The following is a 12,236-nucleotide window of genomic DNA, read 5'->3' on the forward strand; positions in this document are numbered from 1 at the left end:
AATAAACTAAACTCAAAATTAGTAGAAGACACGATAAAGATCAGAGCAGAAATAAATTCAATTGATACTAAAACAAAAAATTAAAGAAACTACAAGTAGGCTTTTTGAAAAAATAAACACAATTGACAAACATTCAGAAGGGCTAACCAGAACTTTACTGTTCTAAGAATACCTCAAACTGGGACTTGTATGTTCCTTACATTATTTGGTCACCAAAAAGAGGTAGGCAGAGCTAATGATACTGACTCCATCATGCTGACAAGGAAACCATGGTTTAGAGGAATCAAGGGGCCTTTAAAAGAAATCACAGATTTTTTTTTTCCAAGATGGCATATTAGAGGCTTTTAGCATGCTTTAGCCACTTGGAAATAGCAAAATAGTGCATAAAGATAAACCCTGTGAGCTTTAATTCAAGAAGGAAAATAGGAATCTACTAGAATTGTGAAGGACACACAAGATCCAACAGAGGAGAACATGGGCAAACAGCCTCCATGATGGTGTCCAGCTGATAAAAGTGAGTGAAGCCTGAGTATGTGAAAGAGGAAAAGAGCTGCCCTCCGTGACTCACCTTTCCAATGGGGACCTGAGCAACCCAGGCCTACTGAGCATACTGTTTCTCCCAAGCCCTGGTGCTAACTTGGAGACAGGTTTGGAGATGCTGTGAGGGAAAGACACCAGGAAAAGCTGCCGACATTTTCTTAGACCCTGTACTAAGAACAGGATGCCATTTTTAATCTGGGTACATACAAAGTCATCCATTCTTTGGTGATGCAGCTGCATGGTCATGCAGGCCTTTTAGTCTCAGGCCAGAGATTGGAACATCTGCTCTGGAGTGGGGTACAGGCCTCCAAAGCCAGAACTGAGGAAAGTGCCTCAGCAGTAGGCACTGGAATGGTGCTCTCCCCTGTGGCAGCCTTAGGAGAGGAGGAGAGCTGCTACAGCTGTGGTTTCTCCTGGGCAATAAGACTTGCAGCTAGGCCCAGGTTGGCAACTTGGAACTGGTCTGCATGTGTTACTGCTGGGTGCCCCAGCCTACTCCTCTGAGATTATGGTACAACAGGACTCTCTCTGCCCCACCCTCAAGAAGAAATCCAGGTATTTGTAGCACCGACTTGCCTGGATCAGCAGTCTGAGCTTTCCCACCCTTCATGGACATAGACATAGATCATGGTGCAGTAGGGCCCTCTAAGCTCCATACACAGGCAGATCTCCAAGTATTTGGAGAATCTCCTTGTCTGGATCAGTAGCTTCAGCTGCCACACTCTTCTTGTGCATAGATTGTGGTACAGTGGAATCCTCTAAGCTCCACACATAGGCAGATCTCCAGGCATTTGGAGTACCTGCTCACCTGGACTAGCAGCCTGAGTTGCTCCACACTTCCTGTGCAGAGATCATAGTATGGGGGGCTCTCTCCAATTCACGCCCAGGCAGATCTCCAGGCATTTGGAACACATGTTCACCTGGTTCAGCAGCCTGAGCCACCCTATTCTTCCTGGGCATAAATCATGGTGAAGTAAGACTCTCTCCATTCCACACATAAGTAGATCTCTAGGCATTCAGAGCACCTGCTCACCTGGATCAGCAACCTGACCCACCCCACACTTTCTGTGCAGAGATCCTGGTGCAGGGACGCCCCCCTCTGCTCCACGCCAAGGTATATCTCCAGGCATTCAAGGATCTTCTTGTCAAGATTGGTAGCCTGAGTTGCCCCATCCTTTCTGTGCAGAGATCCACGTGCAGGGAGGCCCTCTTTGCCTCACACCCAGGCACATCTCCAGGCATTCAAAAGTATGTGCTTGCCTGGTTCAGCAGCCTGAGTCACTCCACCCCTGCTGTGCAGAGATCTTGGTGGAGCAGAGGCCTCTCTGCTCCACCCTGAGGCAGATCTCCAGGAATCTGAAGTATCCACACTTCTGGATTAAGAATTTAGGTCAGCACCCATCCTCATCCAGAGAACTTGGGTCTGAGGTTTCCCAGCTCCACACCCAGGCACAGCTCTAAGTGCTTGGTGGCCACTCACTAGATTCTCCCTCAGTACTGGTGCTTCTGCCTGCTGTTAGGAGACCTTTAGGCAGACCTTCCCAGTCAAGCCCCACCTATATTGGTCCCCATCCCCCTGGGGCTGAGCAGAGAACTTAGACCACTGAGCACTCCATGAATCAGCCCATTGCCTGAGGGAACAGAGAACTTCTTTCAGTAAATAAGGATGAAGTATATACTCATCCATGTTGACCACAGCTGGCTCTTGCCGTAAGCAACATGTTCTGGCTTGTAGGTTGAACTGTACAGCCCAATATAGAACCTGATGGCAGAGTGCATAAGGCTATAAAAGAAAAGCCAAAAGACCTTACCCAGCATTTTCTACAGTCACACCCCCTAGGGAGGCGGAAAAAGAGAAAGGAAAAGAATAAAAAATATCAGTGGGTAAAAAAGAAAAAAAAAATCCTACCTGAACAAAAAATAATTATAAAAATTAGAGGTTCAAGCGTCTCTGGGTGAGAAAGAACCAGTGTAAAATTGCTGGCACCAGAGATCTGGTTGGCACCCTGACCTCTATGAGAGAGATTCAGCTCTATAAGTAAACACTCCGCAAGGCAGAAGCATGGCCTCTTCCTGTTTTTGAGGCGGTGGCTGCAGCAGCGACTCGGAGTGGTTCCCGTTATCTCTCAGCTCGTCGGCCTGGCAAGCGGGCTGAGAGTCGCCACCGTCTGTCAGGCCCGGCGTCAGTCCGGGTCGGTACAGTGCGTGGGCTCGCCCGCCTGCCGCGGAGGGCCGTAGCCGCAGGGGAAGCGTCCTAGACCGGGCGGGGCGCGGCGCCTTGAGCTCAGCGGGAGACAAATGGGACCGGCTCCTCTCCCAACGCCAAGATGTGGATCCAGGTTCCCATCATCGACGGCTCCAAGACGTGCACCACTGAGGACGTGTCTCACAAAGCCACGATTGAGGAGCTGCGCGAGCAGGTGTGGGTGCTGTTCGACGTGCGGTCCGAGTGCCAGCACCTCTTCTACCGGGGCAAGCAGTTTGAAAATGGATATACCTTATTTGACTAGGATGTTGGACTGAATGATATAATTCAGCTGCCAGTTTGCCCAGATCCTAATCATCTTCCTGGAACATCTACACAGATTGAGGCTAAACCCTGTTCTGATAGTCCACCTAAAGCAAAGAAAGCTCCAAGGGTGGGACCTTCCAGTCAGCAACCTACATCAGCTCGTGCCCATCTTATTGATCCTAGCTTCGGACTATATAAGGTATATGAATTGGTGGATGCCACAGATGTTGGCCTTGGTGCTTGGTTTCAAGCACACATAGATAGTGTTACTACAGCTTCTGATGGACAGTCACGTGGCAAAACTCCACTGAAGAATGGCAGTTCTTGTAAAAGGACTAATGGAAATATAAATCATAAATCAAAGAGAACATAAATAAATTGGACAATGTACTCTCTACATCTAATCAGACTCTGTCGCTGCTGATGAAGACGTTATTTACCATATCCAGTATGATGAATACCCAGAAAGTGGTACTCTAGAAATGAATGTCAAGAACCTCAGACCACAAGCTAGAACCATTTTGAAATGAAAAGAACTAAATGTTGGTGATGTGGTAATGGTTAATTATAATGTAGAAAGTCCTAGACAAAGAGGATTCTGTTTGATGCAGAAATTACCACATTGAAGGCAATCTCCAGGACCAAAAACGAACTTCGTGTGAAAATTTTCCTGGGTGTGCGGGGGTTCTGAAGGGGCATTAAATGAGTGCAAGATAATATCTGTAGATGAAATCTTCAAGACTGAGAAACGTGGAGCCTATCCTCTTCCGTTTGCAGATGTAAAGTTTTTAAGGAGAAATAACCCTGAATGTGACCTGTGTGGTGGAGACCCAGATAAGAAATGCCATTCTTGCTTCTTTCATGTATATGGTGGGAAACATGAACCCAACATGCAGCTTCTATGTGATGAATGTAATGTGGCTTATCATATTTACTGCTTGAATACACCTTTGGATAAAGTCCCAGAAGAGGAATACTGGTATTGTTCTTCCTGTAAAACTGATTCCAGTTAGGTTGTAAAGGCTGGTGAAAGACTCGAGATAAGCGAAAAGAAAGCAAAGATGCCATCCGCTAGTACTGAAAGCCAGAGAGACTGGTGCAGGAGAATGGCTTGTGTTGGTCATATGACAGAATGCACTATTGTCTCTTCTAATCATTATGGACCTATTCCTGTTGGATCAACTTGGAGATTTAGAGTTCAGGTGAGTGAAGTATGTGTTCACAGACCTCATGTTGGTGGACTTCATGGTCGAAGTAATGATGGAGTTTATTCTCTTGTCTTGGCTGGTGGATTTGTGGATAAAGTTGACCGAGGTGATGAGTTCTTGTACACTGGAAGTGGCAGTAAAAAGCTTGCTGGTAATAAAAGAATTGGCACACCTTCAGCTGATCAAACATTAACAAACACGAACAGGGCATTGGCCCTAAACTGTGATGCTACATTGGGTGATAAAATTGGAGAAGAGTCTCGGAATTGGAGAGCTGGTAAGCCAGTCAGAGTGATATGCAGTTTTAAAGGGAGGAAGATCAGCAAATATGCTCCTGAAGAAGGCTACAGATATGATGGCATTTATAAGGTAGTGAAATACTGGCCAGAGATTTCATCAAGCCATGGATTCTTGATTTGGCGCTATCTTTTAAGAAGAGATGATGTTAAACCTGCTCCTTGGACCTCTGAAGGAATAGAATGGTCAAGGAGATTATGTCTACATTTACAGCATCCAGCAGGTTACCCTTCAGATAAAGAAAGGAAGAAGACTAAAGGACAGTCAAAGAAGCAGGCCAGTGGAACCACAAAAAGGCCGATTTCAGATGTCTAAGTGCCTCCAAAGTATACAAAGCATCAGATTCAGCAGGAGCAATTGAGGCTTTTCAACTTACTCCTCAACAGCAACATCTCATCAGAGAAGACTGTCAAAATCAGAAGCTGTGGGATGAAGTGCTTGCATATCTTGTGGAAGGACCAAATTTTCTGAAAAAATTGGAACAATCTTTTATGTGTGTTTGCTGCCAGAAGCTAGTTTACCAGCCTGTGACAACTGAGTGCTTCCACAATGTCTGTAAAGATTGCCTACAGTGCTCCTTTAAGGCACAGGTTTTCTCCTGCCCTGCTTGCTGGCATGATCTTGGCCAGAATTACATCATAATTCCCCATGAGATTCTGCAGACTCTACTAGACATTTCTTCCCTGGCTACAGCAAAGGATGATGATCTGTCTGCTTTCACTGTGTTGTTCATGGTGGGTGTTTGGACAATAAAGAGTCTAAAATGGGTGGGGAGGGTGGAATGGTGTACAGTATCTCTCATGTTCTGAAGCAGCTAATTCTCTTTCCCACATAGCCATCATCTTGTGTGTGTAGTAAGAGGCCCATTTCTCAACTGTCTTTTAAATATCTAAAGGTAGTTCCTGTAACAACTAGTTTTAATGAGTAAAAAGTCAAAGCCCCAGCTCTAGATGATATCCAAGTTATGATTTATTTTGCAACTACCTCAGGACAGAAAAGATTCATGGAGATTTAAAAAATCATTGAATAACCAGTTAAATGAAATTTTAGCTACACACTGCCTCCCAAATATTAATTGTTCCTGGTTCATGTAATTTGATTTTACAGAAAAGGAAATGACACTTGAGATCCTTGGAATGAACACAGCTTCTATAGTGTGTATATACTTTAACTTCTCTTCTTCCATTACAATGTGTGTGTTGCAAGGACAGGTTCATTTTTTTGACCACTTTGTGAACTCCACTGTGCTTTTTTCTGGTGTTTTATGCAAGTTGACTACTAATGGCTAATGAGAACAATAATGAATGTATTGTTGCTGCATTAGTGTACTGTGGTATGTTTTTGCACTTGAAAGGTATTCATATGTTCTAGTTGTAAATGTTCATGAAAATCCACTTCTGCACTCGTCGAACTGCTTTTAATGTCTCCACAGTGGTTTTACATCTGCAGAGTTTTGACCTTTGAGAGGATTTGAAATTGCTTTATATTGTGATCCTAAATTTTATATTTACTATATTCCCTAAAATATACCTTAGTAAATATTTTATGATCAGAAAAAAAATGCTGGCACCATGAAAAATCTGAATGCAGTGATGAAACCAAAGAACTTCACTAGCTCTTCAGCAATGGTCCCTACCAAAACGGACACTCAGAAATGACAGATAAAGAATTCAAAGTATGGATTGCAAAGAAACTCAATGAAATCTAAGACAAAGTTGAAAATCAACACAAAGAAACTTCTAAAGCAGTCCAGAAAAATGAAGGAAGAGATAAATATCTCATAAAAAAAGCAATCTGATGCAAAGGCATAAGAATGATACAATGGACTTTGGGGACTTGGGGGGAAGGGTGGGAGAGGGGCAAGGGATAAAAGACTACAAATAGAGTGTGTTGTATACTGCTTGGGAGATGAGTGCACCAAAATCTCACAAAGCACCACCAAAGAATTTACACATGTAATCAAATACCACCTGTACTCCAGTAACCTATAGAGAGACTAAAAAAAATCTCAAATCAATTATCTAACATCAAAACTTTAGCTAAACTGAAACTCTAGTTTTGATAAACTAACCTCTAGTTTCTAGAGGAACTAAAAAAACAAGAACAAACTATCTCCAAAGCTAGCAGAAGAAAAGAAATAACTAAAATCAGAGCAGAATTGAAGGGAATTGAGATCCAAAAATTCATACAAAAGATCAACAAAACCAAAAGTTTCCTCTTTAAAAGGATAAACACCATTAGCTAGACTAACAAAGGAAAAAGAAAGAAGATTCAAATAACCACAATCAGAAATGACAAGGCTGGCATTATAACCTACCCCACAGAAATATAAAAGATACTCAGAAACTATGAACACCTCTATGCACACAACCTAGAAAACCTAGAGGAAATAGATAAATTCCTGAAGACACAAAATCTCCCAAGACTGAATCAGGAAGAAATTGAAATCCTGAACAGACCAATATCAAGTTCTCAAATTGAATCAGTAATTAAAAAAACCTACTAACCAAAAAAAGCCCTGAACCAGATGGACTCACAGCCAAATTCCACCAGACATACAGAGAAGAGCTGGTACCAATTCTACTGAAACTATTCCAAAATATAGAATAGGAAGGACTCTTCCCTAACTAATTCTCTGAAGGCAGCATTACCCTGAAACCAAAATCTGGCAAAGACACAATGAAAAAAAGAAAACTACAGGCCAATATCCCTGGATGAATATAAACATAGAAATCCTTAGAAAAATGCTTGCAAACCAAATCCAACAGCATGGCAAAAAGCTAATTCATTATGATCAAATAGGATTCATTCATTGGATGAAAGATTGGTTTGAGATATGCAAATCAATAAACATGATATTTGCATCAATAGAATTACAGACAAAAGCACATGATCTTCTAAATAGAAACAAAAAAAGCATTTGATAATATTCTACATCCCTTCATGATAAAAACATGCAGCAAACTAAGCATGGAAGAAACATACCTCAACATAATAAAGGCATATATGACAAGTCCACAGCTATCATTATACCAAATGGGGAAAAGCTGAAAGTCTTTTTTCTATAAATTGGAATTAGATAAGGATGCGCACTTTCAGCACTCCTATTCAACACAGTGCTGGAAGTCCTAGCCAAAGTAATCAGGCAAGAGAAAGAAATAAAAGTCATACAAATTGGAAAAGAGGAAGTCAAATTGTCCATCTTTGCAGATTACATGATCTTATATTTATACAAATTTAAAGACTCCACCAAAAACTCTTAGATCTGATAATAAGTATAGTAACATTTCTAGATACAAAATCAACCTACATAAGTCAGTAGCATTTTGACACACCAACAACAATCTAGTTGAAAAAAAAATCAAGAAAACAACTTGACTTGCAATAGATGAAAAAAAAATACCTAGGAATAAATTTAACCAAGAAGATGAATGACCTCTACAAGACAAACTAAAAAACACTGGTAAAAGAAATTAAACAGGATACAAATGGAAAGATATCCTATGCTCATGAATCAAAAAGTAATTATAGATTCAATGCAATCCCTATCAAAATATGAGTGACATTTTTTCACAGAAATAGAGAAAAGGAATTCTAAAATTTGTATGAAACCAAAAAAGATCTCAAATGGCCAAAGCGATCCTGAATTAAAAGAACAAAGCTGGAGGCATCATGCTACCGGACTTAAAATATATTACAAGGCTTACAATATATTACAATATATTAACCAAAACAGCATGGTATTGGTATAAAAACAAACACATCTACCAATGAAACAAAAAAGAGAACTCAGAAATAAACTCAAATATTTACAGCCAACTGATTTTTGTCAAAGGTGTCAAGAACATACATTGAGTAAATAACACTCTCTTCAATAAGTGATGCTGAAGAAACTAAATGTCCACAGCAAAAGAATGAAACTAAACTACTCTCTCTCATCATATACAAAAATCAACTCAAAATGAATTAAAGACTTAAATGAAAGACCCCAAACTATAGAAATACTAGAAGAAAACCTAGAAGAAACACTTCAGATATTTGTCTAGGCAAATATTTTATTACTAAGACCTCAAAAGCACAGGTAACAAAAATAAAAATAGATAAATGGGACTATATTAAACTAAAAAGCTTCAGCACAGCGAAGGAAACAATCAACAGAGTGAACAGACAACCTGTTGAATGGGAGAAAATATTTGCAAACTATTGATCTGACAAGGGGCTAACATTCAAAATATACAAGGAACCTAAATAACTCAACAGCAAACAAAACAAAACAAAACAAAACAAAAACAAATAATCCCATTAAGAAGTGGGCAAAGGATTTTGACATTTCTTGAAAGAAGACATACAAATGGCCAACGGGTATATGAGAAAAATGCTCAACATCAATAATCATCAGGGACATGCAAATTAAAAGCATAATAAGACATCATCTCACCTTAATTAGAATAGCTATTATCAAGGCTGGGAGCAGTGGCTCACGTCTATAATCTCAGCACTTTGGGAGGCCGAGGTGGGCGGATCACCTGAGGTCGGTACTTCGAGACCAGCCTGACCAACATGGAGAAACCCCGTCTCTACTAAAACTACAAAAAATTAGCCGGGCGTGGTGAAGTATGCCTGTAATCCCAGCTACTCGGAAGGCTGAGGCAGGAGAATTGCTTGAACCTGGGAGGTGGAGGTTGTGGTAAGCCAAGATTGCACCATTGCACTCCAGTCTGGGCAACAAGAGTGAAACTCAGTCTCAAAAAAAAAAAAATAGCTATTATCAGAAAGACAAAAATTAGCAATGCTGGCAAGGATGATGAGTAAAGGGAACTCTTATACACTGTTGGTAGGAGTGTAAAGTAGTACAGCCATTATGGAAAACAATATGCAGATTTCTCAAAAAACTAAAACTACCATATGATACAGCAATTCAAGTACTGGGTATTTATCCAAAGGAAAGGAAATCAGTATATCAAATACCTATTTGTACTTCCATGTTTATTGTGGCACCACTCACAATAGCCAATGTATGGAATCAACTTATGTATTCATCAATGGATGAATGGATAAAGAAAATGTGGTACATATACACAGTGAAATATTATTCATCTCTCTAAAAGAATAAAATTATTATTTTCAGCAACTTGGAATAAGAGGTCACTATATTGAGTGAAATAAGTTAGGCACAGAAAGACAAATAGCATATGTTCTCATTCATATGTAGGAGCTAAAAAAAAAAAAAGGATCTCATGGAGGTAGAGAGTTGACTAATGGCTTCCAGAGCCAGGCAAGCATAGGGGGAGGGAGCAGTGAAGAAAGGTTGGTTAATAAGTACAAAAATACAATTAAATAGAAGAAATAAGATATAGCATTCAATAGTACAGTAGGGTGACTCTAGTTAACAATAATTTATTGTACAGTTCAAAATAGCTAGAAAAGAAGAATTAGAATATTTTCAACTGTAAAAAAAAGATAAATATTTGAGGCCATGGATATACCAATCACCCTCATTTAATCATTACACACTTTTGCATGTATCAAAATATCACATGTACCTCCCAAATACTACAACTATTATGTATCAATTAGAAAAAATATAGCCAAATAGGAAAGGAAAGTAAAATTGCTCTGTTTGAAGATGTCAGGTCTTATATATAAAAACACTAAAGACTCCACCAAAAACTTTTAGAATTAACAACAAATTTAATACAGATACAGGATATAAAATCAACATTCAAAAATTAGAATTGCCTATACACTAACAACAAACTATCAGAAAAATAAATAAAACCATCCCACTTAAAATAGCATCAAAATCAATATTAAAAGGCTAGGAATAAATTTAATCAAGAGGGCAAACAATTTGCATAATGAAAAGCATAAAACATTCATTAATGAAAGAAATGGAAGAACTCACAAATAAATGGAAACATATTCCATGATCATGGATCAGAAAAATTAATATTGTTAAAATGTCCATACTACCCAAAGCAACCTGCAGATTAAATGTAATCTCTATCAAAATCTGAGTGACATTTTTTACAGAAATAGAAAAAACAATCCTAAAATGTATATGGAATTATAAAGATCCCAAATAGCTAATGCATATTGAGAAAGAACAGCAAAGGTGGAAGCATTGCACTTACTGATTTTAAACTATTTTACAAAGCTATAGAAATCCAAACAATGTAGCACAGGCATAAAAACAGATACCTACACCAATGCAACAGAACTGAAAGCCCAGAAATAGACTAACCATATCAACTAATATCTGAGTTAAGTTTAAGTTTCTAGGAATACACAATAAGAAAAGGATAGTCTCTTCAATAAATGGTTTAAGGACAGCTGGATATACACATGCAAAACTAAAATAAAACAGGATCCCTATTTTACATTCCTCACAAAAATTAACTTGGAATGGATTAAAGGCTTAAACATAAGACTTAAAACTATGAAACTACTGGAATCAAACATGGGGGGAACCTTCATGGCATTAATTTTGGCAATAATTCTTTGGATATGACACCAAAAGCACAAGCAACAAGAACACAAATAAATGAGAATACATCAAACTCTAAAAGATTCTGCACAGCAAGGGAAACATTCAAAAAAATGAAAAGACTACTGACAGAATAGAAGAGGATATTTTCAAACCTTATATCTAATAAGGGGTTAATATGCTCATAACATATGTAACTCCTACAACTCAATGGCAAAAAAAAAATAATAATCTGATTTTTAAATGGTCAAATTACCTCAATAGACATTTTCTAAGGAAGACATACAAATGGCCAACAGGTATATGAAAAGGTACTCAACAACCCTATTCATCAGGAAAATGCAAATCAAAACCATAATGAGCTATTGCCTCACACCTGTCAGGATAGTTTTTATTAAAAAGACAAGATATAACTATTTTTGGCAAAATCTGAATAAAATGGAATTCTTGTGCATTGTTGATTGGAACATAAACTGGCACAACCATTAAGGAAAACAGTATGGAGCTTTCTAAAAAAAAATGAAAATAGAACTACCATATTAACCAGCAATCCCACTTCTGGGTATATATTTATTAGACAAAATCAGTAGCTCAAAGGGATATCTGCATTCCCATGTTTATTGCAGCATTATTCACAATAGCCAAGACAAGGAAACAACCTGTGTCTGTTGACAGTAATTGTTACAATTACTTATCCATTCATCTGTCAACAGACATTTAGATTGTTTCCATGTTTTGGCTATATATACAAAATGGGATATTAATCAGCCATAAACAAGAATGAAATCCTGCCATTTGTGACAACATGGATGAGTCTCGAGGGCATTATGCTAGGTGAGAGATGTCAGACAGGGAAAGACAAATACGGTATGATCTCACTTATATTTGTAATCTAAAATAATGGAACTCAGAGAAACAGTGTAGAACGGTGATTACTAGGGGCTGGGTGTGGGGGAAATTGGGAGATGTCGGTCAAAGGGCACATACTTTTAGTTATAAGATGAATAAATTCTGGAGATCAAATGTACAGTATGGTAACTATACTTAACAATATTGTACTGTACCCTTGAAATGTGCTAAGAAAGTAGTCCTTAAATGTTCATACCACACACACAAAAATATGTTAACTGAGTGAGGTGATAGAATGGTAACTAACTTGGGTGCAGAAATCATCTCACAACATATACATATA

The 12,236-nt window shown here is 38.9% G+C and overlaps 1 pseudogene; it reads left to right on the forward strand.

Moving 5' to 3' along the window:
* The first annotated feature begins 2,867 nt into the window (after window positions 1–2,867).
* LOC129025273 (E3 ubiquitin-protein ligase UHRF2-like) lies at window positions 2,868–5,260 on the forward strand (annotated as a pseudogene).
* Window positions 5,261–12,236: the final 6,976 nt, after the last annotated feature.

This window comes from Pongo pygmaeus, chromosome X, assembly GCF_028885625.2.
Source record: "Pongo pygmaeus isolate AG05252 chromosome X, NHGRI_mPonPyg2-v2.0_pri, whole genome shotgun sequence".
NCBI lineage: Eukaryota > Metazoa > Chordata > Mammalia > Primates > Hominidae > Pongo > Pongo pygmaeus.